The following is a 27697-nucleotide window of genomic DNA, read 5'->3' as shown; positions in this document are numbered from 1 at the left end:
GTTTTTTTCTGTTTCTTGCTCTGCCTCTATGTAACCTTTTTGTGAGTGGGTCTCCTCAGATATGATCGACCCTAGTCAGAGATTTTCCCAGTCTAGTGAGGCCCAGGTCTCATGGGAGGTATGGAGTTTCCTGAGAATGAGACCCTCCCTATGAGGGCTTTAGAATTGGTGCTTTTTCCTCTCCTGTCCAGCAGGTGGTGCTGGCCAGCCCACAGCTCCCCCACCAGTGTAAGGAGGTGTGGAGCCTTTAGTCTCCTGGTGCCTCTGATCCTGTCGGGGGGTGGCTGACTGAAGCAATGTTCGCTGCGATCTCAGCTTTTCCTCTGATTCCAAACTTGTGTCCAATGTGTGACTGGTTACTGGAGACCCCCAAAACACTGTTTCATATAGTTCTTGGGTAATTGCCAGCTGCTCTAGGGGAGAGACAAAATTCTGCTCCTTACCACTCCGCCATCTTGCCCCGCCTCCCGCTATAAACTTTTATACTCATCTAATTGCTTATAGTTCAGTAGCTTAATTCTTAAACATTAGATAGGTGAACCTACCAATCCATTTCTTTCTTAAACATACATGCTGAAGAAGTCATGGTTCTAGTCTGACAGTGAAAATACGTTTATTCCATCTGGGACAATTTAAGGAAAAGAGTCATTATTGTTCCTGCTGGGTCAGCAGTGATACCGCTTTTCACAGTTACTGTGACCTCACTGGGTTATGCTGGTTCACGGAGTTCTACTGGCATGACAGCCAGTGGGTTATATGCCAGTGGGTTATGTATCAGTGGGCTGAAGTCATTGTTTTTATTCAAACAATCACTATACAAATTTCACATTAGTTCAGGATGCCCTTTCAAAATGAGTATGGGATCAGAGTGGTTTGTTATTTGCAATTGCACATTAGTTAATGATATAGGTAAAAGAACTTGATTCTACAGAATTTCAGGGGTATGAGAGCCAGAATTTTGGGGATAGCAGCAGTTGTTTCTCCTACATTTTCTGTAGGGATAGACCATATTTCAGAACATATTTCTCTCTGAGGGTATTATGATTGATCACAGTCAGCAATCTCCAATTTCTACTGAACTATTCCTATGCTTGAAGAAGTGTGCAAAATAGTGGGGATATGTATTCTAAAGTTGATTGCCCAAAGTTTAATTGAAATCCACTGTTTAAATACATTATATCAATTTTGCTATATTCCATAATTTTCATATAAAATTAAGTTTTAAATGTATTATTATGTAAATTTTTCATTATAGTCCATAATATTTTCCATATCAAATACAGCTGTCAAGTATTTGCCCTAGGAAAAATTGGTGTGCTGGGAAGCTGAGCCATGTTCATTCTCTAACCCCCATCTCTAGCACACAGCATTGAACCACACACAACTGTACAGATGTTTATTTTTATATAAGACTTTGTGGCAGGCTTTTATCACTTCAGTAAATTCAGTCGAAACTTTGAAAAAATAACAACTTTTGAATTCCTAAATCACTAAAATCTTTGAATTAGAATCTTTTTGTGAGAAATAATTTGTCATTATTGTCAAAGAAACTTTTGCATGAAAACTTTAGAATTAAAAAAAAATGGCAAGCCATTACTAAACACTACAAATATGATTGTGAAGCAATATATTAATTTAAAAACATGTGGGCCTTGTTTGATATAAAATGTCAATTTGCATTGCAAATACTAAGATTTTGGAACCTTGAGAGACATTAACTCTATTGAGTTTGTTTTGGGCATTGAAAGTAGGTTCACCAAGGACTTTGGGGCATCACATATGTCTCTCAGATTATTCGTTCAGCTAGTATTTATAGCACAATGCTTTGTACTGTGGGAACACACACACACAAAACTGAATAAACTCTTCAAAAACATAAGAAAAGAATCCCAATCCCTTCAGTCCCTCCTCAGATTTGTAAATACCACATAACATGTAAGTTCTCCAACTCTTTGATGTCTATTTATTTATTTATTTTTTCTAAGAACCATCACTTTCTTGACTTGATCTTCATTTCCATCACCAGCAGTTGGCTTTTTTCTGATCATCCCACAAAGAAGTCAGTTTCAAGTCTGTTTACAGGAGTCAGTGGATAGACAGAAAACAAAGCTAAGTTGGAACACAGATGTTTATTGGTTGTCTGGGCTCCAAGGAACAAGCCATTCAGCCCAAGCTTGTGATTTAAGTTTGCTTTTCAGTCAAACCAGTACTACCTTTCAGGAACCCTGAACCTAAAATTTGAAAATGCCAACAGTCTATTTGAAAGAATCTATTCTTCGATAACAAAGTCTCACTGAGGAGGCAAAACATACTTTTGGAGGGTTTAAATGGTGAATATCAGTAGGTGATTAAATGCCCAAACGAATAAATGAGTGGTGGAAGTAATAAATGTTGATGACAGTGAGAGAAAGGGAAAACTACAATGGGGATATACTATGCAGTGTCTTCATGATTTAGGCAAGATGTGAGAACTGGCTACAAATACGGTTCTGAGTATGAACAGGCATCAACCTGATTTATTTGATCTTATTTCCTACAATCCTTCTTTCCAGCCAAGGGGATCCAGTATCTATCTGGACCCAGGTCTTTCTGACTCAGAAGTCTGTGATGTAAGCCCTATTTTATATAGGTACCCCCTACAACTTTACGAGCTCAAGCACTCAGTCAAGTTCCCCCTTCCTTCAAGGTCCAACTCAGATATGACCTCCCTCTAAAGTCTTTCTAGATCTCCTGAGTGTTGGAGCACTTTGAACCTTTGATATACAGCTTTAGCTTAGTTTTTTTGTGTACCTGTTTCCACCCTTGGATTGTGATCATCCTATGGGCAGGAAATACAAATTATATCACACAATGTCTAGCACAGAGATTTGACACATTGACAAAAATCACAAACTGAATATACAACCTTAGAAGTAGGAGTAGCTATGATATGCTGAGGAAAATGAACAGCCCATCCTGGTTGCATGAAAGACCAAAAATAGAAGGTGATAAGGCTGGAAAAGTAGTTAGGGGGACAAGATGTGGAGGGTCTTAACTGTGAAACTCAAAATTTGGATTTTACTTTGCAGGCGTTTTAAAACTAATTGAATACTAGCCTGATTAAATAGAGGGTTAAGAGCATTTTTATTTAAAAATATGGAGTTGATGATGAGTAATTTAGTGGTATTTCCACCCCCCCCACCCCCACTGCCCGATGGAAACTGGGTGGAGAGTAAAAGCAGATGGGAACAAAATTGGAAGATTTAGAGGGACCTCTGGTTAACCTTCATCCTGAAGGTTTTGAAGGGCCTGGACTTTCTGGAGAGGCTTGCTTACCAAGCAAAGACAGATATTGTTAGTTTACTTAGTTTTTTGGTTTTTTTTTTTTAATCATTTTTAGTAAAAGAAAAAGAATATGTTGTATTTTTATATTCTCAATACCCCAAGCTTAGTACTAATCTTAGAGTCAGAAGGTTCTTAAAAATCAGTGGAATGCTAAACATGTTGAACCTTGAAAACATTCTACGTTAAATTAGCCAAACCAAAAGGGACAAATATTATATGATAAACTTATATGAAATATCCTAGAATAACCAGACAGAAAGCAAATCAGAGATTACTGGGGCCGGGGGTGGGGGTGGAGCATGGGGAGAAGGAATGGAGAGTTACTATTCAATAGGTACAGTGTTTCTGTTTGGGCTGATGAAAAAGTTCTGGATACAGTGGTAATGTTAGCACATCATTTCAAGTATACTTAATGTAACTGAATTGTGCTCTTAAAAATGGTTAAAATGGTAAATTTTAAGTTATGTATGTTTTAACACACACACCAAAAAAAAAAAAAGAAGAAGAAGAAGAAAAAGGTAGGTAGGTGGTTTGCAATGAGGCTGGAGTTATCTGCAAGCACCCTGAGATACAGGGCCCATGTGGGTCATTTTGAGAATTTAAACATTATCTTACAAATAGAGGAAAGTCATGGAAGAGTCTTAAGCACCAAGGCGACCTGATATGATTTGTGCTTTTATTTTGTGTAACTTTTATACAATTAAATTATTATCAGTTTAGCACAGAGAATAAGAATATCAGCTCTGGAGCCGGACTGCCTGTGTTCTGATCCTGATTTTGCCACTGACAAGCACTGTGACATGGGCAAGTTACTCAACCCCTCTGCCTCAGTTTCCTCATCTGTAATATGGGGATAATAATAGTGCCTGGTACATAAAAGTTCCCAATAAATGTTAACTATTATTGTTTTGTAAGTGAGATATTAAAGCAGAGAAGAAAGGTTAAGTGACTTAGGTAGTTGTTACAGTTTGCTGATTACTGCTGTTAGGCAAAATACCAGAAATGAATTGGCTTTTATAAAAGGCGTTTATTTGGTTACAAATTTACAGTCTGAAGGCCATAAAGTGTCGAAACTAGGCATCAACAACAGGGTAGGTTGGTCACTGAAGGATGGTCAGTGGCGTCTGGAAAACTCTGTCATCCTGGGAAGGCACAGGCATGTGGCTGGATCTTGCTCTGGGTTCTGGTTTCAAAATGGCTTTCTCCCAGGATGTTCTCTCTAGGCGTCTGAGGGTGTTCTCTTAGTTTGTCCCAGGCGAAGTCTGGACTTGCAAAAGTCTGCTTTCAGTGGCCATCTCTAAAATGTCCCTCTTGGCTGACAGCACTTAGCTCCTTCTGTCTGAGCTCTTATAGGGCTCCTGTAAAACTAATAAGACCCACGCTGAATGGTGTAGGGCCACACCTCCATGGAAATAATCGAATCAAAGGTATTACCCACAGTTGGGTGGGTCACATCCCCATGAAACAACCTAATCAGAAGATTTCAATCTAATCAACACTGATACGTTTGCCCCACAAGATTGCACCAAAGAACATGAAGTTTGGGGGGATATAATCATCCAACCAGCACAGTAAATATCTAGAAAGATGATTAAACCAGGGTTAGAGTTTCTTAGTTCAAGGACTTAATTCACTAAAAATGTGGAACTGTTAAACTTCTCATCTTGGGGAACTCTTGATATTCTCTCAAGCATTAGGGACTAATTTAATAAGCAAGCTCTCAATCTTGAGGCTTGCCCTTATGAGATTCTTCAATGGTGAAGCTAAGCCTACTTATAATTATGCCTAAGAGTCACCCTCAGAGAACCTTTTTGTTGCTCAGGTGTGACTCTCTAAGCCAACTCTGCAGGTAAACTCACTTGCCCTACCCACTATGTGGGACCCAACTCCCGGGTGTAAATCTCTCTGGCAATGTGGGACATGACTTACTGGCATCATGAGATTGAGACCGCTTGGACCCAAAGGGGAAAAAGAAATGAAAAAAGAAAGTTCAGTGGCAGAGAGATTTCAGATAGAGTCAAGAGGTCATTCTGGAGCTATTCATGCAAGATTCAGTCAGATATTGCAATTGCCACAGTATGCCAAGCCCCAACCAATAGATTCTGAAAACACCTAAAGAATACCCTAGGCTCTATATAAGACTCTATAAAAGTTTGTCTTGCCAAGTTTATTTCTCAGAAATGTAAGCCTCAGATGTCCTATGCCAGAAGTTGGAACCCAGAGGTACCAGTCTCTCCAAGAACATCAACCAGTTTCATTCTTTCTACCCCAATTTACATACCTTTCCCACGAAGAAGTTCGCATGGTCTCCCAGCTATCCGAGATTGAGAGAAGGATCAAATAGAGGGAGGAGTTTGGCACAGAGAAGTTAGGATTTAACAAATGTTTATGACTATTGACTCATTATAGCTATTTCTTTTTAGTTTCTAGTGTGTTAGAGTAGCTAGAGAAAATACCCGAAAATATTGAACTGTAATCCGGTAGCATTGATCTTTGATAATGATTGTATAACAGTATATCTTTTATCTTGTGACTCTGTGGTTTTAAAAGCCTTGAGACCGACACCCCCTTTATCCAGTGTATGGGTAGAGGAACAATAAAATAAAGACATGCATAAAAAAAAATAATAGGTTTGGCATATGGGGAAAAATACCCCTATGTAAAGTATGGACAATAATCAGTAGTGCTACAATCTTTCATCAATTATAACAAATGTAACTACTGTTTAAAAATAGTAGAATTACAAAAACCTGCTATCATCAATTGTAGCAAATGTTCCATACCAATGCAAGTGTTGGTGGTGGAGTAGTATATGAGAATCCTGTATTTTATGCATGATTGTTCTATCAACCCACAACGTCTCTAAAAAAAGAAAGACTTAGTTCACTGAAGTAGCTATTTCTTTTATACCAGGGCCAGCAAACTTTTTCTGAAAGGACCAGATAATAAAAATTTTACAAATTGCAGACTGAAGAGTCTCTGTTGCAACTATTCACTTCTGTCATTGTGTCCTGCAAGACAGCCATGATTGAATGTAAACGATGGGCATTGCTGGGCTCCAGTAAACTTTACAGAAATAAGCAGTCTGTATTTGACCTGCCTTGGTACTTAAGGCATATCTGTGTGGAGACTTTTGATTCCACATGAATATGGCAATTTTTTTGTTTGTTTTGTTTTTTGTTGTTGTTGTTTTGCTGTCCATTTAAGCATACTTTTATTATTGAGTGAGAGAATTGAATTAAAAGTGAAGGCTGGAAATGATCAACTATAAGAAGACTCACTTGGGCATTTACATTAATATATCATGACACACTAAGTGTTTTTATTTATTTTTTAATTCATTTTATTGAGACATATTCACATACCATGCAGTCATACAAAACAAATCGTACATTCGATTGTTCACAGTACCATTACATAGTCGTGCATTCATCACCAAAATCAATCCCTGATACCTGCATTACCACACACACAAAATTAACAAGAATAATAATTAAAGTGAAAAAGAGCAATTAAAGTAAAAAAGAACACTGGGTGTAATATGGCAATTTTATAACAAAGTATCTTTGCTTCCTAACTCTAGCATGTTAGTCTTAGACATGATGGTAATGCTTTAGAATATCAAAGGGATTTAGAAAATAAGCAAGAATAAAAAATATGTTTTCCATCTCAAAGTGATATACAGAAGCCACTCATTGTACGGTTTGGAGGATTTTCTTGGAATTTGAAACCTGAGGTTGTGGGCAGGATGTTAAGGGTTTGTTTTATTAAATGGACACAAATATAGACTTTTTTTTGGTAATCTCCATATAGGAAAGGTTTTGTAAGTCAAATAAAAAGCTATTTGTAATTATGTTTGTTATGACACTAGGGGATTTTTTTTCTGCTAGGAATGTTCTTTGCATGAGTTCAGATTTTTAGGGCTTGCTTTTATTTTAATAATGTGTTCTTGTTTTTAAGTTAAACTTGTCAGTGAGCCTTTTTGTGAGTAGTTGGTATTTTTAGCTTAAGTCAGTTTCTGAGGAAATGCCTGAAGTCTCTTGCATTCAATCGAAATTGTACCACAAAGAACATCTTTACACTTAAACAAGGGCCATGATTAACACATAAAAAACATAATGGTTCATGTTTATAAATGTTTTATGCATTCAGTCCTGGTTGGGCCAAATAATTGGAGTTCTGTGCTGAGGGAGGGATTGAATATACTTAATGCCTCTTCGTTCACGTGAATTCCTCCAGAGCAAGTTCACGCAACACTAATTTTATCATAATGCTTTTGTTTTTTTTTTTTTTGTATTTTACACATAATTTTGAATTGGATCTTATATAAAATAGTTACATTTTTCCTTCTCTTTAAACATTTCACTGATTTTTCTCCATCCTTATTCCTATCAGAGAGACCCTGATATTTGTGAAGTATCTAAACCTCACACTGATAATTTCCAGCAAGGATGCTGATGGGGTGGGACAGGACCCCTCCTCCCTGCTGGAGCCCTCTGTGTTCCACCCCTGGAATGCCCACAGGCTGTCTCCACCTTTGTCTCGTTCCCTCACTGTTGGCTCAGTCCTTACGGAAGCATAGATGTCCTTCTTTCTGCTGTTTGTTCCAGGGTTGGGTAGGAAGGAAGAGAAGTCCCATCTCCTACCTGCCCTGACCCAGCGTGATCTGTGTTCTGTGGCCCAAGCTGGCACTCATATTTCCCTTAAAGGTCTTCTAGAGATGGTAGTTGTGATTACTGTTCTATACCATGAACTCCTTAGAATTTCCTGCACTAGCCATTAACATAATCGTTATTTAGTTACACTGACTGTTTGAACCCATTTATAAGCAGCAGAAGAAACCGTTTCTCCAAGTGTTGAAAGTATAACACTGATGAAGGTGGAATTGCTCTGCCTACTCCCTCATATCCAACTACTCACTCCAGTGTCCTTTCTCTCACCTCTTGGGTGGGGTTCCTAGAAGCTTACTTTGAAAACTGCTCGTTAATATAACTATAACTATTTACTTTTGGAGCACACCCTAGCTTTAAAAGGGGCTTGCCTATATATGCATAATTAATTGCTTAAAATTTACCCGGATTTGTGTGTGTGTATCTATGGACCATAAATGAAGTCAGCTCTTGAAGAAGGCAGACTGGCGGGATGATATCTGATGTAAGTTGATGGGGCATTGAGAAAGTCCTTCAAGACAACCTCCACCCTCCATTAATGCCTGAAATTCCATTGTCAGTAAGGTATTTTATTTCACTGTTAAGTATCTGCCTCTTCTGAAGCTTTTTTTCTTTTTTTAATTTTTTTATTGTAAAATTTAATATATATACAGAACAGTGATAACTTTCACAGAACAATTTAATAAGTCGTTAGAGAGCAAATGTCAAAGAATGTTATGGGTTATAGTTCCACAATTTCAGTTATGTCCTTATTGTGATATGTAACATATATACAGAAAGGTGATAACTTTCAAAGTACGATTTAACAAGTGGTTGTGTAGGTAATTTCAAAGAATGTTATGGGTTACGTTTCCACAGTTTCAGTGATTTGCTTATTGTGAAATATAAGATGTATACACAAAGGTGATAGCTTTCAAAGTACAATTTAATGAGTAGCTATAGAGCAAATTTCAAAGAATGTTATGGGTTACAGATCCACCATTTCAATTATTTCCTTCTAGCTATTCTAATACCCTAGCATCTAAAGAAAAAAATCTATATAAAAATCTATATAAAAATTCAGTATTTGTAATCCTTTTTTAAATCCTATCTTGTCCGTTGCTACCCCTTCCTCTTGTTTAATCACTTTCTCAATCTTCAGGGGTGTCTAGGCAGTGACCATGCTTAACTTGTTCCTATTGAAAAAGGGTGTCGATATTATGGGGAACGGGGCTGCATCAGGTTGATGTTCTTGAAGAGGCTGTTGCCTCTGGGTTTGGGGACTTATCTGGCATGGGAACACTCTGGAGGATTTAAGTTTCTGAAAAATATACTTAGTGTGTGAAACTGTTATAGAGTCTCAGAGTCCTAGGTATATCAGGACTACTGTTGGTTAGGGCTTGGCATACTGTCGCCATGTGGAAACTAGCTGGAGCTTGCCTAAAAGTAACCTCCAGAATAGACTCTTGACTCTCTTTGAAGTCTCTTAGCCACTGTAACCTTATTTTGTTACATTTCTTTTTCCCCTTTTTTCCAAAAGGCATTTTTAATCCCTCCATGCCAGGACCAGGCTCTTTCCTGGGAGTCATGTCCCACGTAGGGGGGAGGTTAATGAATTTATTTGCTGGGTTGGGCTTAGAGAGAGAAAGGCTACATCTGAGTAGCCTCTTACACATAATTATAGGAAGAGCTAGCCTTCCTTTTGCAGCCATAAGTTTTACAAGAGCAAGCCTCAAGATCAAGGGCTTGATTTATTAAGTAGGGGGTTCCTAATTTCACAGAGCATATATTGTGTTAAGATAAACAATCAGTATCTCACATTATCTTCACTTAGTTGTACAGTCATCATCACTCTCAATTTTAAACAATTATCATAACACAAAATATCCCAAAGCTCTTAGCCCCTGATTATTCATCCTTAGTATTAGTGTAGTATTGGTAAAGTATTCCTATTAAATATAGTCTATAATATGTAGTGGGTAGTTTTTTCATATACCAAAAACATGAAAATGCCCCCAGGAAAGGTCTCCGTGAAGTTGTTGGAGTCTTGCAGCTGATCCTATTGCTTTCTTACTTGGGGTCACTGAGTCTCAAAAGAGTAGTTAGGAAAAGGAAGCAGCCTGACTCCTACTTCGTAATTTCATCTAGGGAATCTGAATACACGTATGTGGCAATATTGCTAGTATTTCACTTGGAGAAGCCTTGCTTCTTCATTTGGATAGAGGTAGTTAGGAGGAATTTGAAGAGTGAACACCTCAAAAGGAACTTTTATTGTTTCTAATATGTTTGTATTTTATTACTGATTCATGGTGGGGGCATACATTCTCGTACACTAATGGGAGTTATTGTTGTTTTCCCCTAAGTGTAAGTTATTTAAAAGAGATGAGGGAATCTGGCATGCAAGTTAAAGAACAATGTATGTATTTCTACATATTGTCTACATATTTTTCTTGTTAGACAAAAAAAACAATAAATTAGTTGTATACATTTCTTTATTTTTCTCCCTTAGCAACTAAATATTGTATTTCATTCATTTTTTCAGCAAACATTTATAGACTACAATTTGCCAGTACTCTGAGCTTTAAAAATTCATGATGGTGTGCAGCAAAAAAAGTCAGGCTTCAGTAATATGTGAGATTGTTCAACAATTGAGGAAGGAAAGAAGAGAAGGAGTCATGGACAGAGGGAGTGCTGCATGGGGAATAGGAAAGTGGGGGAGAAGAGAAGGATGGATGGATGGATGGATGGATGGATGGAAGGAAGTCAATTGAATCTGTTGGTCTTTGATATACTTTTTTTCCTTTTTAATTATGTCTGTTTAATGTTTAATGTTGTTTGCTTAAGCAATAAATTACCATCTATAGGTTTTATTGTTTTCTGGTGTACTGTAGTTTAAAATTAGTTTTAATTTTTCATTTTGACATTTGTTTCTTTTCAGGATAAAGGAACTTGGATGGATCAATTTGCTAAGTACATGCAAGATTTAAAGAACTGAAGACAATCAACATTAAACCTGTTTTTTTTTTAAGTGTAAGTAAATTCACTCATCATGATTGTTCGTTTCTGACATCTTTAAAGCCTATAATTACCTTTCTCTGTTCTCATTGTGTACATTTTTTCTCAGTGGTAAAGATATTTGACCATAACCAGTCTACTCATTACGGTCTATGAGAATTTATTACCCATCTCTACTTTAAAAGGTTTTTAAATCTGAAGGTAATAATGACTAAGCTAGGTGGCCATAATATTTAGACATGCTATGGCAGTCAATGAGCAGCTCTTTATTTGGCATTGAGAAGGAAAACGCAGACCTGGTAGCACATTAAAAAGCACAGCCCCTCTTCTCATGCCCTTTATGGCTGTTTAACCCAGAACCCATTTCAGTGCCTGATCTAGGCCAGTGACCATTGTTGGTTGACCCATTAATGACCCTATAGGCTTCCCAGGTGTTGACCTTAGAAGAATGAGATGGTTGTTTGTACACAGGCTTATTTACTCCCTTCTTCCCCACTCCTCTTGCCCAGTGTTGATAGTAACTATCATTTCTTGAGCCGCTGCTAAGTAACAAGCACTTGACTAATTCAATTCAAAATTCATTCAACAAATACTTTTTCTGAATGCTTAATTATTACCTTATATTATCCTCATGGCAAAAGGAGGAGTTAATATTCCACCAATTTAGAGGAGGATACTGAGGTTCAGAGAGAGGTCAAGGAACATGTGGACGGTCACACAGCTAGCAAGTGGCATACTCTAGGGTATGAGCCCAGCACTGTCTGGCTTTTTCTGCTTTTCCATATTGTCCACATAATGTTTAAATGTTCTTTCTGGCATGGCTGTCACTAGGAGTCCTGATCCTTTGCAGTAGTGTTCTTAATAGGAATGTGATCCTAATCCTTCTGAACCTTGGCTTTAGTCACAATAAGGAAGGAAGTTAGAGAAACGCCCTCTACATTGGAGAGGTAGCTTTGGTACCTGGATAGAAAGCTAAGGATCTAGTGTCCAGCTCTAGCCCCTTCACAGATTTCCTGTGTGTTCTTGAGATATTTAAACTCCACAGGAAAACTGTTACTGTTCTGCCAACTAAGGGGAGCAGACCAGTTACTCTCTGCAGTTTCCTTCAGTCAGCTTTTTATTAAAGTATCTTATACATGGAGGGAGGTACACACAAATCCTAAGTGAACGGCTTGATGGAATAACTGTCACAAAGCAAACACACCTGTGTAATGAGCGCCTAGCTTAAGAAACAAATCACCAGCACTGCAGAACCCTCCTCCCCTCAGGCTTCAGGGGTAACCAATATCCTGGCTTCTAATGCCATTGATTAGTTTGGCCTATTTTTGAAATTTATGTAAGTAGAACCATATATTATATATTATTTTGCATCTGGCTTATATACATTATATATTATTTTGCATCTGGCTTATTTTGCTTAATGTTTTTGTGAGATGCATCTATGACATAGCAAATAGTTAATTTTATTCATTCTCCTTGCTATGATGGTATTTGTTCCAGTTTGCTAATGCTGCCAGAATGCAAAATACCAGAAAAGGATTGGCTTTTATAAAGGGGGTTTATTTGGTTACACAGTTACAGTCTTAAGGCCATCAGGTGTCCAAAGTAACACATCAACAATCAGGTACCTTCACTGGGGGATGGCTGATGGCGTCCGGAAAACCTCTGTTAGCTGGGAAGGCATGTGCTTAAAGTTCTGGTTTCAAAATGGTTTTCTCCCAGGATGTTCCTCTCTAGGCCACAGCAGCTCTTCAAAATGTCACTTTCAGTTGCTCTTGGGGCATTTGTCTTCTCTTAGCTTCTCCAGAGCAAGAGTCTGCTTTCAACGGCCGTCTTCAAACTGTCTCTCATCTGCAGCTCTTCTCTCACTCCTGTGCATTCTTCAAACGCTCTGGCTGTAGCAAGCTCACTCCTTCTGTCTGAGCTTGTATAGTGCTCTAGTAAACTAATCAAGACACACGCTGAATGGGCAGGGCTACACCTCCATGGAAATTGTCCAATTAGAATTATCACCTACAGTTGGGTGGGTTGCATCTCCATGGAAACACTCAAAGAATTACAATCTAATCAACACTAATACGTCTGCCCACACAAGGTTGCATCAAAGATAATGGCGTTTTGGGGGACACAATACATGCAAACTGGTGCAGTATTCCATTGTGTATCTGTTTTACAGTTGCTGGAAATTCCAGTTTGGGAGTCTTACAAATAGCACTCCTATGAATACTTTTGTGCATATGTTTTAGTGATGATTGCCTTTTGTGTTGAGTGACCACTCAGTAATTCAGATTCTGCACCTATGGAGTGATGTTGCACTAAACTTCTTTGAAAGCAGAGAAGTTGACTTTAGGTAGCCAACTGATTTGATGGCTTCAATTTGATGTTTTAAGCATGTTCATCAGGAACAGATCAAGGAGATGTTTTCATAGATTGCGCTAGAGATTGCAGCCAGGTGGAAGCCCTCTCTAATCTGTGTGATGTGGTAAGCCTTGTTCCTTTGGCAGAGAAGAGTTGTAGTTGCATGACACAAAAAGGGAGTATAGAGGGGAAGAGAAAATTGATCCACAAGTGAGATGTGTCTGGGCTCCTCTGGAAAAAGTCATGATATCTCCCTAGTCAGTTCAAGAGCCTGGGAAAGGGACAACCCAAGAGAAGATTCAGTTTATGAGATCTGAAGAAGCTAAGGAGATGAAGAGAGAAATAAAAATTGAACTGAGCAGGCAGGTTAGAGCTTAAAAGGAGTTCTCAAAGCATTTCCTGAACAAATTTATTTAAGTTTAACTTTTGTTTTAAGGAAATTTTGAAAAAAATAGTTCCTGAAGTGTGAATCTTGAGCCAAGAATGAATTTATTAAAATTTTGGAACTAGGAAAGAATGTATTTTCTCAACTACAGAACATGAGCATGTGGGCTTTGGTGTGAGACTGTTCTGCATGTGGGTCACAGCCCCACCACTTACTTCTCATGTGACCTGTCTGGGTTGCAGCTTTCTCATCTGTAAAATGGGAATATTAATATGCCTATTTTATAGGTTTGTGGTGACAGTTTACTGCAGCAATATCAATAGCATGCTTCTGGGCATGTAGCACTAGCACTAAAAATAATATTCATAATTCTATTATTATTTGTCTGGTTCTTATTATTACTAATATTATCTGTTTGACTGTGTCTGACACTGTAGGTGTTTTCAGCTCTCTCTTTTTTTTTAGATGAGACTAGCAGTTTTGTTTTGTTTTTTAAGTATGACTAACACTAACAAAAATATTTTCCTACTTGCCTCTCCTTAAACTGAAACTCAGATGAAAGATGAAGGGAAACATTTGTCCATGTGTCCTTGTCATGTCCCTCCCCAGGGTGAGTAAGTGAAGTCACACTTGGCTATCTGGATGGGTTTACTTTGTTAGTTCAGGAAGAGGCCAGTGGAGCTGAGGTTATTAGGAAAATTGGATCTTTTTGCACAAGGGAAAATCTTAATTTTATACATTTATAATTTCAGCTCTTGTATGTTGCCAACAAGTGTCCCTATTTATCAGGGTGCTTTAGTGAGAGGCCCCTTGTGTGACTCCCAGCCTGTGATCACTGGTATCTTTTCAGTTCTGTTCATGAGTTCTGAACTAGCTGTTAGGGCATATAGTGTAGATTAAGCTTGATTTTGCCCTCATAAGGTTTTGATATAACAGATAAGTTACCTAGTGTTCTAAAAAGGAAACTTTTAGAATGAGTTGTTGAGTCAAAGACAGCATTTCACACAGGTGTCTAAAGCTTAGTTCTGACTTCTCTGCTAACAAGCTCTGGAACTTAGGGTATGTCATTTAGACTTCCTAGGTCTCAGTTTCCTAATCTGCAAAATCAGAAAGTTAGTTAAGATTGGGGTTTTGAGGCAGAGAAGGATTCTGTGAATCCTCTAAATATAACATCTAGTTTAGGATGTATTTGCATTTTTCCAGGTGCTGGGTTCTTTCACAGGCCCCTCCCATGTCAAAAGTTCTATGACAGCAGATTTTGGTACTTGTGATAGTGGGGGAAGAAGTGATTATGAGGTATGATCTAAATTCACAAAATAGTTAATGCCCACAGCAGATAAAAAACCAAATGTCCAGACTATTGTGGCTAATTTATGGCTCTATGAAAATATGTAAATTCATTTTCCTACTGATATTTGCTTTAGTTCTAATACATGTTCTATTTATTAGTAGGTGTGTATATTTATATATTATCTACATAAATAGATATAGCAGGATATTACAGATAAACATGTGGCATTACTGAATTATGGAAGCTGTATTTGTCCTTATCTCATGTTTTTCCTTTTAAATTCTCAGTCCCCACATTGCAGTCACAGAGTTGGGAGGTGTCCCAAATAAAATTTGGGTTAGTTTTGTCATGCTGGATGTTGAAGGAAATATTTATTAAAAACCAGTATTTAAAACTTAGTGTTAAAATAAAATATTGAATTAAATTGAATTAATACTATAAAAATAAAATGCTAATAGTGTTATCACTTAATTACTTTTTTTTAAAAGAACATTGTTATAATTGTACTATTAACTATAGTTCATTGTTTACAATAGGGTTCACTGTACTGTACAGTCCTATGTGGTTTTTTTTTTAATTTTCTAATAACATATATACAACCTAAAATTTCTCCTTTTATCCACATTAATATATATAATTCAGTGCTGTTAATTACGTTCGTAATGTGTTACCATCACCACCATCCTTTACCAAAACTTTAACAATCAATCCAAATAGCAACTGTACAAGTTAGGCATTAACTTCCCATTCCCTACTCCCACCCTAGCCCCTGGTAACTTGTATTCTAGATTCTGACTTGATGAGCTTGCTTATTTCTAATTATTTCATTTCAGTGAGATCATACAATATTTGTCCTTTTCTGTCTGGCTTTTTTCACTCAACACTGATGTCTTCAAGGTTCATCTGTGCTGTTGCATGTATCAGAAATTCATTCCTTTTTATGAATTATTAATATTTCATTGTATGTATGTACCACATTTTATTTATTCATTCATCCATTGATGGACACTTGGGTTGCTTCCATCTTTTGACAATTGTGAATAATACCACCATGAACATTGGTAGGCAAATATCTGTTTGAGTCCCTGTTTTCTGATCTGTTGGGTATATACCTAGAAGTGGGATTGCTGGTTCTTTTGGAAATTCTCTACCTAGCTTTCCAAGGAACCACCAAACTGTCTTTCACAGCAGTTGCACCATTTTACATTCCCACCAGCCATGGATGAGTGTTTCTATTTCTCCACATGCTCTCTGACACTTGTAATTTCCTGCTTTTTTAATATTAGCCATTCTAATGGCATGAAATGGTATTTTATTGTGATTTTGATTTGCGTTTCCCTAATAGCTAATGATGTTGAGCATCTTTTCCTGTGCTTTGTGGCCATTTATGTATCCTCTTTGGAGAAATGTCTATTCAAGTCTTTTGCCCATTTTTTAAATGGGTTGTCTTTTTATTGTTGAGTTATAGGATTTCTTTATCTCTTATCAGATATGTAATTTCCAAATATTTTCTCCCAGTGGAGTAGGCCTTCTTATTACTTTCATGATAAAGTCCTTTAATGCACAAAAGTTTTCATTTTGATGAGTTTTTATTGATCTATTCTATTTTTTCTTTTGTTGCTTATTGTTTGGGTGTAAAGTCTAAGAAAACATTGCCTAACACAAATTCTTGAAGACGCTTCTCTACATTTTCTTCTAGGAGTTTTATAGGCCTAGTTCTTATATTTAGGTCTTTGATCCATTTGGAGTTAATTTTTGAATATTGTGTGAGATGGCTCCCTTCATTCTTTAATTTCTTTTTTTTATATTTTTTTATTGTGAAATAGAACATATATACACAATAGTGATAACTTTCAACGTACAATTTAACCAAGTAGTTAGAGAGCAAATTTCAAAGAATGTTATGGGTTACAGTTCCACAATTTCAGTTATTGTGAAATATAACACATATACAGAAAGGTGATAACTTTCAACAAAAATTTGTATGTCATTCTTGTGCAGGGGTCATGCTAATCTTCTCTGTATTGTTTCAGTTTTATTATATGTGCTGCTGAAGCGAGCACCCCTTCTTTTGAATATGGGTATCCAGTTCTCTCAGCACCATTTTCATAGACTATTCTTACTGAATTGAGTAGACTTGTCAAAAGTCAGTTGGCCATAGATGTGGGAGTCTGTTTATGAACCCTCATTTTGATTCCATTGGTCTATATATTTATCCTTTTCCAATACCATGTTGTTTTGACCACCCTAGCTTTGTAACACATTTAAAGTTAGGAAATGTGAGTCCTCCAACTTTGTTCTTCTTTGTCAGGATGTTTTTGGCTGTTTGGGGCCTTTTACCCTTCCAAATAAATTTTATGATTGGGTTTTCCATTTCTGCAAAGAAGGCTAATGGAATTTTGATTGGGATTGCATTGAATCTGTAAATCATTTTGGGTATAAGTGACATCTTAACATTTAGTCTTCCAATCCATGAGTATGGACATGCTCTTCCATTTATTTAGGTCTTCTTTGATTTATTTTAGCAAAGTTTTGTAGTTTTCTGTGTAAAAGTCCTTTACACACTTGGTTAGATTTATTCCTAGAAATTTCATTCTTTTAGTTGCTATTGTAAATGGATTTTTTTTCTTGATTTCCTCCTCAGGTTGTTCATTACTAGTGTATAAAAACACTACTGATTTTGAGGTGTTGATCTTACACCCTGCCACTTTGCTGAATTTGTTTATTAGCTCTAGTAGCTTTGCTGTAGATTTTCTGGGATTTGTTATATAGGATCAGGTTCTCTGCAAATAGTGAAAGTTTTATTTCTTCCTTTCCTATTTGGATGCCTTTTATTTATTTTTCTTGCCTAATTGCTCTGGCTGGAACTTCCATTACAGTGTTGAATAACAGTGGTGACAGTGGGCATCCTTGTCTTGTTACAGTTAATTATTTTTAAATGCTGACCTCCATCCTCTTATACCCAGGGCTATCTACATGGAGCTAATAGCAGAAGAACACTTAGGAAAGAATTAAAGTAAATTTACAAACTGTGGAATATTTGTGCTCTCAGTCATTTAGGTGTTCTGGTGACCAGGTGAACTATTGTCCTCAGAGTGTAGGCAATGCCCTAGTCTTTCCTTTTTGCAAATGGTTCTTGAGTTCATGAATGAAAGTGGTGAAAGCTGTTTGGTTATATTGCTTTTGAGGCTCCGTGGACCTAGACACAAGAATGAAGTGGGGCCCCTTGTCTGCTTTCATCTCTGCCTTCTTTTCTTTAGGCCAAGGAGGGCCAGGGGATTGTGCAGGTAGTTCCTTGGGCATGCCTATACATTTCTACATTTCCTCCATCTTTGTGGCATGGTGTTGTGTAAGCAGGAGGTTTGTAGCTATTGAGATAGTTAATGTTATCCCCAAAGAAAAGTATCTACCGTAGCTCTGCCCCTTTGCGCCCTTTTCTCCATACCCCTTGTTCTGTTTGCTAATGCTGCTGTTATGCAAAACACCAGAAATGGATTAGCTTTTTTAAAGAGGATTTATTGGGTTACAAATTTACAGTCCTAAGCCCATAAAAGTGCCCAAACTAAGGCATCAACGAGAGGATACCTTTACAGGAGAAAGGCTGATGGTGTCTGGGACACCTCTGTCAGCTGGGAAGGCACGTGGCTGGCCACTGCTGGTCCTTTGCCCCCAGGTTGCATTGCTGTCAACTTCTTATTCCAAGCCTCTGTGGGTCCTCTCTCTAAGCCTCTGTGGGTCCCCTCTTAGCTTAGCATCTCCAAACATCCTTCTGTCCTCATCTCCAAGCATCTCTGCCAGCTCCTTCAGTTTCTGTGTGTCTTGGCTTAGCATATCCCAGGGCATTTTTGTCTCTCTGCTCTCTGTGTGAGTTCTCTTTAAGGCACTCCAGTAAACTAATCAAGACCTACGCTGAATGGGCAGGGTCAACTCTCCATGGAAACATTCAATCAAGAAGTCAAATCCTAGTCAAAAGACTAGTAAGTCTGCCCCCCACAAGATTGCATTGAAGAACATGGCTTTTCTGGGGGACATAATAGATCCAAACTGGCTCACCCCTCTTTTGGTCTTTATCATTTTAATTACTGTATGGGGAACAAAATTTTCTATCTCTTGACTACCTTTTGTGGACCCACCATTCATTATATTAGGCAATTCATACTAAAAACTGAAAATGCTGCTTGAGGATGGCAATCCTGTCCCAGGTGTGGTTTGTCTTACGCATAATTGGTTCATTATAATTTGAGAAAATGAGTAAATGAATTTATTTTCGTGAAACCCACAAAAGATTTTCCTTTGCACTTTTTTTTTTCTCATGTGATCTCTCCCTCTCCTACCAAATATCTAGGCTCTCCTTTGCAATCAAACGGAGATTTATTTGGGCTTTGAGAATGAGTCCTTCAGGCAGATGCTTCTTTTGTGTCTCTGAGTACGGATGATATTGGGAGTTTGATGTCAGAAGCTGTTTACTCATCTGACCAAAGCCATAGAAGTCTTTTTATTCTTGGTTGTTTTGTTTTCTCCTTACCTTTTAGGAAATTGGCAGTCAGTGACTGACTTTTTTTCTCTCTGTGAGATAGGTATGCTAGAGTGCAATTTGGGCAGAGAGAAAGAAATGGTGTACACATTTAGGAAATCAACAAGCAAAAGTAAGCAATGTGGGGGGAGGGGAGAGCAAGCAAATGCTGGCTCTGTAACTGGGCAGGTGGTGGTTTTTTCTTTCCAGTCACCTTTCCTTTGTACATTTAATTAGGAGGCCTTAGCGTCTATGATGGCTCTTAGGTAAGTAGCCTCAACAGTTTTTTAAGAAGAGGGAAAAGGGACCAGGGGAATTGTGAGTTTTGCCTAGTGGATCTGTGGTGTAATATTATAGTATTTGGGGGAAACCTGTATTGTGGCACCTGAGTTTCAGTTAGTCAGGTCCCTGTATCACCTGGGGAGTGAAAGAGTGGGGGTGGGGAGTAGAGGAAAGGATTTCAGTAGTTCTTAAATCCATTATTTAACAGCCGCTTAAGGCTCTGTGTGTCGTAATCAATGAAATGAGATTGGATCCTCAGGTGTTTTCTGTGTTCTCCGCCTGCCACAATGCTGGCCTCCCTGTCAGATCACGCCCAGAACCTCATCAGCCCAGAGGAGACTTAAATTAGGGTATGACAATTTATAGACATTGTAGCAGGATGCATTTAGCATTTAGGTATAGAAGATAATATATTTAATCTCTACAGAAATTGTAATAGCTTTCAGAACTTGAAATAGCCTTAGGTAGCTTCCTGTAACTTTGACCTTAAACTGAGGCATAATCCCTCAGTTAAAAAAAAAAAAAAAAAAAAAAGACTGACTTCTAAGCACAGCACAATAATTTTTCTTTTCTGTGTTTTAGTTTGTATTTCTACACAAGTTGTCATTGTACCATTAGCTTTTCTTTTTTCTGTGTCTGTTGCTTTTTACTTTATGCCTTTACCTTCGTAGTAGTAATTATGTGCTTGGCTTTCGATGGTTAAGCCATTTGATAATATGATATTAAGAGATTTTAGAAGAAAAGGTCATCAGCTGTCTTTCTGGGCTATTCTGGGGCTTTGTACTGTCTTTATTTTGGATCTAGCTTTTCTTGCCCTTGATTTCTGATTAGCTGTTCCTCTGCCTTGCCTTGGCCTCTCATCTTCCTTGGAAGCTTTTCAACAGATCTGCACTTGGATCAGTGTTTTGTTCAACAAATGAATATTGTCTCAGCCTTGGGCCAGAGTTAAGAAGACACGGAATGGAACTCTCCATTAACACACGGGCTTCGGTGCCAGTACCTGGAACTCCTGGAGCCAGGGAGGCAGGCTTTCAGTACTTCACATCCAGAAGTTGTTTCCTGTGGGTGGAGGTTAGTGCTTTACAAAAGGCCATGGATTCTGAGGCCTCCTCTGAAATTCTGGATGATTTGGAGGGATTTAGATAGTCTTACTGCATATACATTTTTCGAAATTAAAAATTGCACTGTTTGCCTAGAGAAGTGCGATTTTTGGTTCTTCGCATTCTAAATGGGTCTTGCCTCAGGTCTGGCACAGAACACCCCTCTCAGAGTCCTTTCACCCAGACAAGACCTCTCCTGTATTGTTGGGATCATTGAAAATTAAGTGTCAAGCAAGAAAGAGGTGACTTTCAAGGACTGAAAGATGGCTTTCAAGCATAAGACTTCTCACAAGAGAAAACAGCAGCACTAGAGAAAACCTCATTTACGTTGACCCTCAGCGTCCCGTCTCCTGTGGACCTCTTTTCTCCCCTCCCCTTATTAGCCAGCAGAACAGCAAGCACTTCTTTGCGAGAATGTCCCTGAGTGATCCTACAGAAACAGAAAATAGTGACTAATTCTATGGAAGTGTTGCAGGTTCCACAGGGCGATTTTGTTTTCCTCACCTTGTGGTCCTGCTGAATCCTCAGAAGACAGGGCTGAAAAACTCAGGTGTTATAATTGGCCCTTTGTACTCTTTACCGGGTATAACATAAAATAAGCAAAGTAATCTCGATAGCAGCAGGAACTTTTCTCAGTCCGGCTCTGTAGTTCATGTTGAAAACCAATCATTTATGGTACAAAAGAGTCTCAAGCTGGTATAGCCAGACCAATGTCCAGAATACATTCTTAAACAGTCTCATGTAAGATGAAGATGGTCAAGGAAATTTCTGTTGTGGAAGAAATCACAATTAGCATCCCTGCCAAGTTCTGAGCATCCAGAGGACAGGAACAATATCTTGTAACTCCCCATGCCCCTGGCAGATAGTGTGACAATGGCCAACACATAGTGCAACCACAGTGAACTGAATGAATGAAAAGAAATGGGAAGTCTGCCTAGTGCTGCCTAAGAAGCCACTTCAGAGCTACTTAGGAATTTGCTGCATTTTTCCAGCTCAATTTCCTGTCCACTGGGTTCATTAGATTAACGCATGAAATTGTGTACTAATTCATCAGGATTGTTAGTGTCTCAGAGCTGGTGTAACATGGAGCTCTACCAACTCTTTTGAGAAAACTTCTTGTATTAGTTTCCTAGAGCTACTGTAAACAAAAGTACCACAAACTGGATGGCTAAAAACAACAAAAATTTATTCTGTTATAGTTCTGGAAGCTACAACTCCAAAATCAAGGTGTCGGCAGGGCCATGTTCCTTCTGACGGTTCTAGGGGAAGAATTCCTTCTTAAGTCTTCCAGCTTCTGGTGGCCACAGACGTTCCCTGGTTTGTGGTAGCATAACTCCAATCTCTGCCTCCATCTTCATGTGGTCATCTTTTCCCTCTGTGTCCCTGTCTTCACATGGAGTTCTCCACTCTGTCTCTATTCTCCTCTTCTTATAAGGACACCAGTCATATTGAATTAGGGCACAGCTTAATTTGTTTACATTTGCAAAGACCCCATTTCCAAATAAGGTCACAGTACAGGTGGGGTTATGATTGCAACATAACTTTCTGGAGGACACAATTCAACCCTTAACACTCTGTAAGGACCACAGCTGCATCTGACTCCTTCTTCCATCTCACCACGGAGTGTGGCCGGCAGTTTTTTTTGTTTCTCCTCTAATATTTGTGTGGTCAGCTTCTCTCTACCTCAGTCTCATCCCCACACTGCTATTGCTAGAAGTTTCTCCTTAGAACACAGATTTGGTCATTGCAGTTTCTAGCTTCAGAAACTCCAGGCTCCATAAGATAAAGTTCAAAGCTTCTTAGCAATCTCATTCCAGGATCTCTTTTACAGTTCTGTGCTCAAGCTAACCTGGACTTTTCACTGTTTCTTAAACATGCCTTTTAGCACTTCAAGCCTTAGCATGTGCTTTCCTCTTCCAGTATTTTCTACTTGGTGAGTCCCAGAAATTCCTTTCAGATGTAGCACAAAATTATAGCCTCTTTGTGCTGTCTGGTGATTTGCCTGTTTCTCCTACAAATAGGAGCTCTTGTAGAAGTTCTGTCCTACTCATCTTTGTGCTCAACCTTTAGTAAATCAATGTTCAGTGAAGGTGTTTGAATGAATGAATGAATCGAAATGTTATCTGGAGGATTTAGAAATGCAAAGGCTTTTAAAAATCCTTTTAAATTTAAAAGTGAGGCTAGAATATCACTTTCTAATCAGGCAAATGGAAAGATATGGATATTCCTTTGCTAACTAGTTGTGTTATTGTACAAAACTGAGCTTGTCCACTTAGGAAACACACTATGCCATACCCCACACCCCCAATGTAAACATCTAGGGACTCAACTTAATTAAAGTAGAAGCTAGTTAAATTTTATATTAGAGGAAATGGCATTCAACTTCAGATATTATCTATTTAAATTATTGTCTGCATATTAACCACTCTTTTCACCAAATATTTATCATGGAGCTACTATGCACAAGAAATTACTGAACTAGGGGGCTTTGAGACATGCAAAGATAAGCAGAATGAACACACAGGGGCTTTTGTCAAGTGGGAGAGACATGATGCATATTTCTATACAAGTTAAACTGTTCAACTTACTAGAGGTAAAAGTAAAGTGCTGTGGTAGCACAAAGGAGGGCAAGATTATTTCCAGCTAACCCATTTCTACAGAGGAGTTGGAATTTAATCTGCCTTGAAAGGTGGAGCTGGGAGTAGATGGGTAACAGGGTAGACGGAAGAAGTAGCATGGTTAGAACAATTCCAAGGAGAAGGAATAGTATAAGCAAAGGCATTGAGGCAGGAAAATACAGGGAACATGGGCAGGAAATAAGCACTGCAAGGAACATGAGAGAGTGGAGGAGTATTGTGAAATAAAACCGGAAAAGGTACATCAGGATCTGATTATAGAAAAACTTAAAGGATAATTGGTTTGCATTTTATTCTGTAGTTACTAGGAGCCATGCAGATTTTTAAACAAAGGAATTGAATGACAGCAATTGGTGGCAGCAGCTAAATTGTGTAATTGCTTACTATGTGTCAGGTACTTTTCTATAAACTTGATATGGAGATTTATTTTGCGGAATCCTTACAACTCTGATCCTAGAAATTTTTAGATGAGGAAATGGAAAACCCAGAGAGGCTAAGTAACTTCCCCAGGATCTGCAACAAATATGTGGTGGGACTAGAGTTTGAAGCCAGGAAGTTCTTACTCAAGAACTTGGGTTTTTAACCTAGGATTTAAGAGGGAGCTTCTGGGAATCTCTGAACTTTGTGAATTATTTTCAGGGTGTTCAGTATGTATGAATGTGTACATTTGCATAAGACAGGACCTATAGCTTTAATTATGAGGTACAAGCCAACAAATGTTAATAAAGACTATTGTGTCAGAGAAAACTGAAGTGTGAAAATGTTAAAGCCTTCTGAGGAAACCCTGCCTTCAGGGTGCCTGTTTAGTGGCCGGATGGGCTGGTTCACCCAGAACAGTCCGGTTTATCCCTATAGACAGCGTAATTATTAGTAGCAGCCTCTTTCACTCTCAGAAGTCACTCAATGTGGGCAATTGATTATATGGCCACCTTATGTATATGCTTCTTCTTATATTGGAAGAAGCAGAACAATCTCAAACCCTAAAAATAAAAGAAAGTGTCAAAACAATTTTGCAGGAATTATTAGTATTATAAATGTCAGGCTGTCCCTGACTTGTGATAAACAGAGACAATATACAAGAAAGTCATTGGAACAGGAGAGATCTGTGCCTTGAAAGTTCTGGTGATAATTTGAAAAGGCAGAAGGCCTAGCTCCTTGTTTTGTAAAAATTAATTCTGTTTATCTCAAGAAAAGCTAAATATACTTCTGAAATCTTAAATGTTTTTGAAAAATGTCTGGATGTTAGTCTGCTTTCAAGTGGACCCACTTACCTTTTTACAGTTAGAGAGACTTGTGGGCTGAATATTTACTTATCTGTGAGACTAAAGGGATCCTGTGGCTATTAGTGGCTCCAAAGGCAGGTGCCAGGATGAAACAATGATTCCAGATTAAAGAATTGCCCAGTTTATGTAAATTGAGAAATCAAATGAATACCTACATTTTGTTTAGAATAAAAATTTTAATGCTTTAAATATATACATCTCTTAATATTATTGCCACACAAGTATAGCAAATACATATTTGATTTTAATAGCAAAGACCTGGGTACCTACTGGAAATTTTCTTAATATTTTTCCCATCTTTTCTTTCTCTTTAATTTTTTTCCTGGACTATTTGAAAATAAGTTGCAGAAATTATAACACTTCACCCCTTCAATACTTCAAACAGATAGTCAATAATATTATCTAATACACAGTCCATACTCAAATTTCCCCAATTGCATTTGGTTGTCATGACTTGTTAGTCTCCTTTATGAACTGTTGTGTCTCCCTGCCTTTTTTTTTTTTTTTTTTGGTATTTTATAACACAAAGTTGTTTGAAAGGTCCAGGTTAGTTGTCTGGTAGAAAGTGCTCTGATCTGGATTCATCTGACTGTTTCCTCATAGTTAGATTGAGGTTAAATTTTGTTAGCAAGAATACACTGCTTCTTTTCAGAAGGTGAATGATGGTTTGTCCCATTATTGGTTATGCTAAATTTAATCACTTGGTTAAATTGGTGTTCCACAGACCTCTCCAGTGTAAAAGTCCCTAATCACCTTGATAATAAGTAGTCTGTGGAATAATTCTTAGAGACCATGGGCATATCTTGTTCCCCAACAGTCATTCACCAAGTGGTTTTAACATCTATTTGTGATCCCTGTGTGAATCAGTTATTATGTTGGTGGTTGCAATATGACATTGTGTGAATTTTTGGAGGCACTTTACTGAAGAAGTATTTTCCTTTGCCTCCCCCACCCCCATTTGGGGGAAATCTAGGCCTCAAGGACAGATGGCAGAGGGGTTGATGAAAATTAAACTCAAAAACAACTATCCATACATATATTAATCATTAAAATGTCTGAGATGTTTTATTTGTCAGTGGGTGTACAGGATAATTTCTATCCCTTGAGTGAGAGTTCTTTATTTTAGAGATTTGCACTTTAAAAAAATAAATCCTTGTTGATGCAGATGAGGAAAAACAAAATAAATTGCATTTCTGATTTCCTTCCAGATTAAGAGAATTCGGTGATAATGAGATGAATTTTCATTCATCTCCCACAATCTGAAGATATTTGATGTTTGCCCACCTATTTGAAAATGCCTTGGAAGTAGTCTTTTATGTGAAGTGCATATTTTATTGAAATTGAATGGCCATCAAAACCGTGGAATTTCTTTGAAAGAGGGAATTTAAATGGAAATTGTTTAGCAGGGGGCCTCTTGATCTAGGTTAATAATCCTTTGGGGAATTTATCCTGAGGCTTTGTACCCACCCTTCTCATGACTGGCTCACTCTGTGAGTGTTATCTGATGAGGATCTTATTTCAATGCTTTTCAAAGCAGAGCCTTGTTCTCTTTGTTGGGATATTAGGGGGTAACATGAAAAGACTGACTTTAAGCAATGTGATATAAAACCCACCAGTCCATCTTGAAATTAGATATTGCCTGGCATGCTATATAAATTCTGCCACTTGCCATTCATAATGAAAAGACTTATAATTTTGAAGCAGTTAACTGTCCCTCTGTCTTAGTTTGCCATGGCTGCTACAACAACACAGACTGGTTGTAAACAACAGGAATTAATTGTCTCCCTGTTTTGGAGTCTACTAGTCCAAAATCAAGATGTTAGCAAAATCATGCCTTCTAAGTCTGTAGTGTTCTGGTGGTAGCTTGCTGGCAATCTATAACTCATTCTTTACCTCCGTCACACAGCCATCTCTCTCCTTCTGTCTCCTCCTCCTGTGTCCAAATATCCTTTGCTTATAAGGACTCCAAATTAAGAACTACCCTGATTCAGTTTGGCTTCACCTTAAATAATACTTCTTTAAAGACCCTATTTATAAATAGGTTCAAATCCACAGGACCGGGAGTTAGGACTGCAACATGTCTTTGTGGGGGACATGATTCAATCGATAACATCCCCTTACCTAAACAAAATTGTTCTTTAATATTGGGGTAAGGACCAATATTATGAATAGGCACTTTCTAAGAATTCATTTATAGTGTGCTTTGTTTTTAATTTCATTGTTTTATAAGAGGATTTTAGATACTCTCTTATAGCCAGGTAGACTTGGACCCATGCATCCTTTTGAAACATCAATCTTCACATTGTGTTTTTTTAAATTTGAAAAAAATTATTTTGCCCATCTTTTGCTAGTAAAATACGTAAGGTTGCAAGCTTCTCTCTTATTGGGATCCTGCTGAGTAAGAAACTGCATAGCATGAGGGTGGTCTATAATAAATTTACATTAGCCTATTTCAATCCTGTGTTTGTAGAGAACTGAATACCTCCTACTTATTTGCCTGAATCCTCACAGTGTATTCTGGTTTATATTATGGTGTTGTTATAGATTGTAGAATATGAACATTTATTTAAGTTCATACCTGGCTAGTGCAAGCAGCTGAACTTGATGGGTTTCAAGGTCGAGCAACTCACTTGAAGGAATGATTTGAGCTCTCAGTCATGAGATGATAGTTGCCAAAAGTTAGTGGTCAATTAGATTAGCATGGAGATAGCATCTGGCCATTACAATAATTCTCTAAGAGGCTTGGGGTTAGAGCAAAGCTGTATCTATCTGTATACTCCTCTAGTTTACTCTCAGTCCTTCTGACATGCATTGGGCCCACTCCAGTCCCACCCCTGTCATGAGTGCCATGAGTGTGTGGC

General features: G+C 37.9%; 1 protein-coding gene and 1 non-coding gene across 5 annotated transcripts in view; one reads left to right on the top strand and one right to left on the bottom strand.

Annotated features, from left to right (window-relative positions):
• The window catches only part of PPFIBP1 (PPFIA binding protein 1), a 207306-nt gene that overhangs the window by 66113 nt on the left and 113496 nt on the right, over positions 1-27697 (top strand). For all 4 annotated transcript variants that reach the window (XM_037845742.1, XM_037845740.1, XM_037845741.1 and 1 more), the window contains exon 3: positions 10912-11003. The gene's annotated coding sequence lies outside the window, so the exon portion shown is untranslated. The remainder of the gene's footprint in view (positions 1-10911; positions 11004-27697) is intronic.
• On the bottom strand, positions 16976-17085 carry LOC119543587. Its single transcript, XR_005218653.1, has one exon. It is a non-coding gene; the product is annotated as a U6 spliceosomal RNA (small nuclear RNA).

Source organism: Choloepus didactylus, chromosome 8 (assembly GCF_015220235.1).
Source record: "Choloepus didactylus isolate mChoDid1 chromosome 8, mChoDid1.pri, whole genome shotgun sequence".
NCBI classification, from domain to species: Eukaryota; Metazoa; Chordata; class Mammalia; order Pilosa; family Megalonychidae; genus Choloepus; species Choloepus didactylus.
This window is presented reverse-complemented; position numbering and strand designations above follow the sequence as displayed.